We start from the raw sequence: 8,638 nt of genomic DNA on the forward strand, positions 1-8,638 counted from the left end.
TTTAGGGTTTAGGGTTTAGGGTTTAGAGTTTAGGGTTTAGGGTTTATGGTTTAGGGTTTATGGTTTAGAGTTTAGGGTTTAGGGCTTAGAGTTGAGAAATGAGGTTATGGGGATAAGATTTCAAGTTTTGAAAAATAAAAAAATTATAATTTTCAAAGGATAAACTTAGAAAGGTGTTATTTTGGTCATTTTAGTTTTTGAGTGCTATTTTTGTGATATAAACTTAGAAATGTGCTATTTTGGAGATTTGTCCTATATATTTATCTATTTATATTAAAAACTAATGTTATTTATACCTGAGATATTTTATAAAAGTTTAAGTAATGGGTTTGATGAGGTCACTATTATTTGAAAATTTTGTAAAAATATTTTTGGAACGATTCGTTGTAGGGAGTGTGAACATCGATGAAGTCGACGTAAAAAGGTGGCAACTTGTAGAGGACTTTTATTTGTTTCCGTACTTCCCAGATTTCCAAGAAGTGATAGTAGGCTTAAAGTTGTTGCTCTTTTATATAGGAAAAGCGATTATATCAATTCCGTAGATAATACATTGAATCTAGCATCAAAGTTAATTTTATAAATCAAACTGATGTTCCACAATATGTGATTTTCTAGAATTTTCAATCTAAAATTTGAACTGATTTGATTTTTAATGAAGTTTTAGATGATTTTAATGAATGATAGATAATAAAATGATTTTTGTTAAATCACTCTAGAATATCATCTAAAACCATGAGATTTGAGTTTTAATTTTTTAACTAAAAAATTCCACTCAAACACTTTAAAATCACTTGAAACTTTAAAACTCCACAACTTAAAATATTTTCAATAACAGTGGATTTCAGAATATTTTAAAATATTGTATAAAATGTCAAGTTCAATAACATTGGATTTTAAATGAATTTTTAAAAATCATGTTTAAATAATAGTGGATTTGTCAATTTGATACAAATCACATAAAATTCTCAATTGAATTCATCCCCTGAAATTCTGAACAGGAAGATTTGCTAATTTGTCTATCTTTAAATTCACGGGTCTGCTATAAATTATGGACTATCATCTATTATGATGAATGACATGTATGACAAAAAATTTAAATAATGAAATAACTTTTTTTGAAAAATATTAAATTTTATACCAATTTTTAATTTTTCACAAAATACAAAAATAACAGAGAAACAAAAAGATTTTGAAATCTACAAACAAAGACCGAGCTACAAAAGAAAATAGGCTAAACTAACAAGCAAATTAAAAAAACCCACAAAACAAATTAAGAGGATCATGGCTGACGAAACACCAATTCCAAGCATAGATTTCTGATAGACTCGAAGTATGGGAGTCTTCATTGTTGTTGCCACGAGCTCTTGCTTCTGAGGCAATCCCTCAGACCTCGCAATCGGGAAGAGCCGAGGACTATGCAAAAACAAAGTAGCTTTAGAAGACGAAGCTACACTCTGCGACATAGGAATTTTTACGGGAAGTCAGAGAAGGCCCGTCTGGCCAGCATCTTCGAGATAGAAAAGCCTCGAGAACCATCTCCCACAGTTATACCAAAGTTGCCAAAGTCAGATTGCCACCACTATTCAAGACCTAATCATTATGTTCCGCTGCAGAAGAACATAACTCAATTGAGTAATCACATGTCTAGAACGGTTAAGCAAAGCCCGAATAAAAAAAACACAAAACAATAGAAATGGAGAGAAATCAAACACCATCTCAATCTTAAAAAGGACATAAGATAAGAAAAGAAGAGATAAAGAGATCGCCGATGAACCAACGAAAGCCACAAGAATACACCAGTCAGATAAGTCACCTCAACTAAGTTGAAAGCTTAAAAAACTTATCAATCCTCAAAGCATGCATAAATGTGACGAAGGAAAAGATTCACCGAGGGGAAAATCAAGCAAATAAACAAAGGGTAAGTTCTCAAATCCCTAGAAGCCAGCAGAGCAAAACAAAGGAGGAGGGAAAGAACAGTCGGCCACATGAGAGAGATTCGTCATGAAAAGCCACCAAAAGGGAACAAAACGATGAGGTTCTCGGCAAGAGTCTCAAACGCCGCCAACCATTCGATGAAAGCCAAAAGGTTCAGAGGCGGAGGAAGGAGGCATCGACGCCCCGGATCGGACAGAACAAGCCATGTAGATCTGAACCTATATATATGCTCCCGCGAACCACAAACGGTCAAAGTCAGGACCTTTAGGCTCCCCGACACGTCAACCTCACCATAACGATGGACTCCCGCAAAATCGGTTAGATCTGCCAGGAAAGGTTGAAATCCAAAGATTTGAGATAGAAAGAAAAAGAGAGAGAGAGAGCTAGGAAGGCTAAAGGAAAGAGGCTAGAGAGAAGATGGAGGAGTAGGGTGGTTTTTTTTTCACTTTTTTTTTGTTTTGTTTTTGAGAACTACCTCTTACTAGATTTATTTTCTTGATTCTTTTTTTCTTTCCATTTCTTGTGCTCTTTCAAGCGACTCTTCCTTCGTAATAGTTCACCAAATATTGATCTTCTTATTTTTTTAGTGATGTTTACTCCGTCCAGATTCTTGGTATCAGCTCATCGAAATGTGGCTCTCTCTCTCGCCGTGATGACTGCACTAGAGATGTAATAACGATACTACGGTTTCCACCTTTCTATAGATTGACTTTGGATATAAGAGTAGGAGACCTCTTTTAATCATGCCTATTTATATTTTTTTTAATATGGGCTTTGGTTTTTTTTTGTAGTTTAAGTTTTGTATTTCTTTCTAAAATTTTTAGTACTTTCTGTAAATTGTAGAAAAAGCTCAAAATTATTTTGATATAAAAAAACTTTAAAATAGTTTTTTTGTTTTGCTAACTAAAATTATTTTAATATAAAAACTTTTAAATAGTTTTTTACCTGTTACACACGTAAGACAGATGTCAGAATATTTTCGGGGCCCATTAGTATCCAACTAGAGTAACCGAAATTCGAGATAGCATGGACTTTAAACGAAAGTAAAACATTAAATTACTTCTTTTGACAACACAAGAAAAAAAAAAAGTTGACAAGTATTCGGGTTTTGTTATGATTTAGTTGACGAAAAGTAAAAAAGTAGTTGATATGGCCGACACGGTCCTTCTTTTCTTTCACTTATTTTTTTTGTCTTCTTTGCAGGTTGTTCATAACCCATTGTAACTTTTCCATGCAGCTATGTTTTAGGTAAAAATATAATAGTCATGGTTTTGTTTTGGATTTTTTTTTTTGAGAAAACTAATAGTTACAAACTCATTACTAAATACTAACCACCAAAGTGAGATAGTAGTTTAAGGCCTTAGTTTATAGAGCATTATCATAAGTATTATAATGATCTCCAAATGCTAATGATCTCCATTTAGAAAAAAAACATTTAGAAAAACACTTTCCAAATGCCAATGATCTCCAAAAGCTCTCTGGTCAATGCTCTCATTTGAAGCTTTTAATAGAGAATTTGCATTTATAATTTGTAAAATTAAAAAAAATTTATAATAATTCATTTTATTTTATTTAATGATTGGCATAGCATTATCATAAGCATTATGTTCTGCATTATCATAAGCATTATGTTCTACATTATCCAATTAACATTTGTTAGAAAAACATTTAGAAAAACACTTACCAAATGCTAATGTTCTCCAAAGTTCTCTGGTCAATGCTCTCATTTGAAGATTTTAGTAGAGCATTTGCATTTACAATTTGTAAAATTAAAAAACATTATAATTAATTCATTTATTTTATTTTATAATATCATAAAATTATTTTCTATCCAGAAAATAAAATTTTGATTTCTAAAATAAATTTAATATAAAAATAAATTTTTAAAAATAATATTTCACATTTAAATAAATAATTTAATTATAAATTTGATTATATTTTAAATGTGAAATATGATTTTTAAAAATAAAAAATTTAATTGTAAAATTTATTTTTAAAGTAACATTTTTTGATATAAACATAATTTTGATATTATTAAAAAATAAATTAATTATATATCTTTCTTAATTATATATATATATATATATATCATAAATATATTCAATATAAATAAATATATTATATATTCTATACTAATTTTTATAATAATTTTAAATAGCATGTTCATACTGATCTACCAATCATTCTGTTAAATAGTTTAACAAAAGAATACAGGTTATGCAGCATACTGCTTCTATAACATAATATTACTGTTTTATCATCTGATCTGCCAATCAAAACCTAAGAAATCAAATTATAACAAGAAAATCAAAACCAATCAATTTTTAATATATTTTTGATAACCACTAAAACATGGTAACGAACTTGCCTCTAATTCTTTTTAGCCTCTGAAATCATATTTAATGCTGTTAAAGCATTTTTTAGATTATAGTTTTGGACCCGCATCTATGCCTTCTATATATGTAAAACCGTATAGCATTATGTCTCACATAATTTCTCTATAGATTTATTTAAACTTAAAAATCAACTGTAAAAAAATTAAAAAAATTAAACCAAAAAGAGCACGGATCAAAATTCGGTTTCAAAAGATTTGCTCCCGTTGTAGAAGATAGGTGGTTTATAGTATGAGAATATTTTATTCAAAAAATTCAAAATGTGATTTTACGAGCATAATTCAAAACTGTCCGAAAATATGACCCAAACGAGAAATTTTATCGGGTTTCTAAAATTATTATCTAGAACAAAATGAAAACCAAAATATTCAATCATCCTAACCAAACTCAATTTCATAAATAATCAAACGATTTATATATCTTAAATCGAAAAAACTGAAAACCTTAAACCGAACTGAAACAAAAAACCAACAAAAACAAAACAAATTGGAACCGAACCGAACGTCCATGCTTGAAAATATTATCAAACAAACAGGCGGGTTAGTAAATTTATCAACCAAAAATAATTTTCCACTTTCAAAACGCTGGTCAAAATTTTGTCACTCTTAAATCTAATTAGTTGACCAAGAGTTAGGTCGTAGTTAGTGTTGAATCTAAATTTGGGAAGCTTAAATAAGAAGAACAAAATTCAACTGTAAGTTATTTCAAAAGCGTTTTTATTAATTTGATGAGGAAAGTGTTACAATGTGTGTGAACAAGAGATAAATAAACCAGCACTAGGTGGATTATACCAAAAAATGCAAGTCAACGAAAAAGAGCTAAGACATAGTAAAATCCTAATTTCTAGCCGTAAGTCTTTTGTGACCAATTTTGAATGCTCCTTCTAGTCTTTTTTTATCCTCATTTTATACCTGAACCCACTCATCACTTTGCCCTAAATCGGTTTAACCTAGTAAAGTGGACCGAGCTTATCGACCGAACATTTGGACCGCTCCTTGAGGCATTCTTATAGCCGTCGAGCAATCGAACCGAGCACGTCGGCCAAACTCATGACGCCGAATAGTGTTGAGGTCGTGGCGCCAAGTAACACTGAGTTGAGTCGACTTCGTAAGCCGAACTCTTTATTTGACGGATCTCACGGAAGGATGCAATCTATTTCCAACAATTAGCTACATCTAAAAATATATATAATCAATACTAAATTTGTATTATGTTATTTGAAAGCCACTTATGTTGTATTTTTGAATTAAATGTTAGCTTTACTAATCAACTAAATAAAAATTAATGTAAAATATATGCAGAAAACCAAAAGAAAAAACAATTAAGAAAAGTTCTTAGTTAACTCCTCTTGTTCGGAATCACCATTGGAAGAAGTTTTAAAAAAAACTATGGATAATGAAAATAGCAAAGAGATTAATCATCATGTGTTTTAAAAAAACTTCTCAATCACATGAACAATGATGTTTTTTTTTTTGGGAACGATGATGTGTGTGCGTATTTCATTCGTATCTCAATATATGATAAATCGCATCAAAGGAATAATAAAATGATGGTTGGCTGTCATTAATCCGTAGTCTTTAAGTGTCGCAATCAAATCGTCAATATGTATGTACAGACAAAGAGCATGTGATCTCTACTAACTTTTTTTCTGGCTCATAACAAAACAAATAAGTTTCTTCTATACAACCTCTACTTCGAAAGCATACTCTATAGAAGCTCTTACCTTTAATTGCCAGCCAGGTGACGAAATCAAATTCCGGTTTATCCTATAATAATTGTATCTCCTAAGGAGCACGAATTTGTTCCTAAACTAAAATAAAGAATTTTTTTTTGAAAAGAGAAGTTCAAATCAATTGATGAAATAATTGGATAAAATGACACCTGAATCAAATCGAACCAAACAAATTTATAGTTTCAATTTTACTCGTTTTCATAAAACATGTTTTTGTTAAATTCAAGTTTATCATGAACTTCCAAATTAAAATCATTTGATGATAAGTGAACTGAAGAAACTTTAATATATTGGTTAATTATTTCTCCAACTAAGATTTTCATTTATTTATTAACATTTTTTTTTTATTTTCAAGAGTGTGTAATTGTGGGAACAACATCCATGGAGTGGTCCAACATAAAGTGATTCTTATACCATGTTAAGTTATATATATTTCAACATAAAATTAATTAGTGATAAGTGGACTAACCAATATGTTTTATACAAGATGATAATCCGCGCGCATGCGCGTAGTTGGTTTTTATAATAATGTTTGTTTATTAAATGGTTTTAACATTTTGTACCACTACAATCTTTATCGATTATAAAATGACGAATACAAATATTGGTATCTTAAATATATCATCATTATTGAAGAGTTAACGTATTACATCTCATTTTAATTATTTTTAAGACTTCATATGCACAAAAGAAAATTAAGTTTTGCGGCTGATACAAATCACAAAAACCAAATAGGCAACATCGATTGTATAATGACGAAAGGGGGTTAGGTTTTTTGCTCTCGATTTGTTTACTATTGACTCTCTGTAAGTGAGTTAATTTTCTAGCTCTATAAAATTGTGCTTTCATTCTCGTATTTGTTTTATTGATATGAGTTAAGTTTCTTTTTTTAAACTTCTTCTATGAATTCGATAAATTAAATAAGTGTCAATTTAAAAAATGGACATCTGTAAAAATTAGTTTCACTCCAGATACATATCTAAAAATCAAAATTTTGAAAAAACTCACCAGCAAACTATATTAACAGATTAGTAATCAAATCTAATATATTAAGTTGTTATAGAATATATAAGTGCAGATTAAAAATATAAATGTCTGTCTAGTATATATTCACCATCTCGGTCTAAAAATCATCTAATTCTAGAATAACAAAACAAATTACTTATTTCACCAGTTCGGGTAATATTTGAATCCAAACGGGTAATATCCAAGCCCGAATGGATATCCGAAGATAACCAAACATAAGTATACTTAACCCTATATTTATAGTTTACTACTCTCATTTTATTCAAAATATTTATATTAATGATGTTTATTGCTCAAAATTAGATAATATACATATAATTATGGACAAAATTATTTGCTACTCACTTAAAATATATATCAAGCTCTTGTTTCTTGCATTAACAAAAGTTGCATCTAAAATTTCAAAACAACAACTAAATTATTATCTTTCTATTTTTAAAGTTTTATCTCCAAACTTATTAATAGTTTACTTTTTTAAAATTAGAAAACCAGCTAAAATATATTTTAAATACAAAAAACTTAAACAACGAATCATTTATTTATTTTTATTCAAAATTTAAATATCCGAACCCGACTCAAAATATCTGAACCCGAACATAAAATATCCAAACTCGACTCGAAGTGTAGAAATATCTGAACGGGTTTTATACCTTTATACTGATACCTGATACGAACCCAACGTGTATCTGAACGTCCATCCCTACGATATATGATCATCTTGCTTGAACAAAAAACGTTAAACCATTGATCATAAAATTTTCAATGTGGTACTTTTACTATTTTTAGTAATTTATAGTCGTTTTTAAAAATTCAAAATATAATATATAAGAAAAAAACTAATTTTTTTATTATATGATTAATGTGATTGTTGAATTTTCCTAATAGTATAAAATTAAACAAAAAAGAGAGAGGTTAGAAAAATTGTTAGCAAATATGTATTATTCATAATCATTAATTGTCATATATATGTTAATCATATTAGGTAATTCCGTAGTTTTTATTTAAGGAAAGAAAAAAAAATATTTTGTACACTACTAATTAATTTGATGGTTAGTTTAATAAAAAACATAATATATATTTATATGGACCAACTTATTTTTCTAACAATTCTAAGAATCATTATCGTGATGACACGTGGCTATGAAAATATGTTGTAATGCTCTAGAATTAATATATAGGGGATGTTATTTAAGATTTCTTTCAACTTTCGATGTGAGAGATTTTGTCTCTACTAAACTCATTAAAATGATATCTTTTAAGAATCAATCTCAGAATGTTCATGCAATGGTTGATGGACCTCCTTTGAGCCAGATTGATATGGATATAACTAACTTGCGTGAACTTGTCTCTGATCCTTTTTTTATTATTTGAGGAGCATTATTTTAAACTAACCTTGAGCTATGTGTTATTAACCAAATTGTCATTTCTTAGGTGTCAACACTAGAATCACTCTCACACCTTTTAATTAAAAGCCCTCTCCTCATTAGACTAATTACATATATTGCCATTATTCATTACAATATAGCTTAACATACATAATATATTATATGAT

The 8,638-nt window shown here is 29.0% G+C and overlaps 1 long non-coding RNA gene across 1 annotated transcript; it reads right to left on the minus strand.

Moving 5' to 3' along the window:
* Window positions 1–1,306: 1,306 nt before the first annotated feature.
* Window positions 1,307–2,594, minus strand: LOC106315622. Its single transcript, XR_001264634.1, has 2 exons — window positions 2,411–2,594; window positions 1,307–1,607 (listed from the first exon to the last, which is right to left on the minus strand). It is a non-coding gene; the product is annotated as an uncharacterized LOC106315622 (long non-coding RNA).
* Window positions 2,595–8,638: the final 6,044 nt, after the last annotated feature.

This window comes from Brassica oleracea, chromosome C9 (assembly GCF_000695525.1).
Source record: "Brassica oleracea var. oleracea cultivar TO1000 chromosome C9, BOL, whole genome shotgun sequence".
NCBI lineage: Eukaryota > Viridiplantae > Streptophyta > Magnoliopsida > Brassicales > Brassicaceae > Brassica > Brassica oleracea.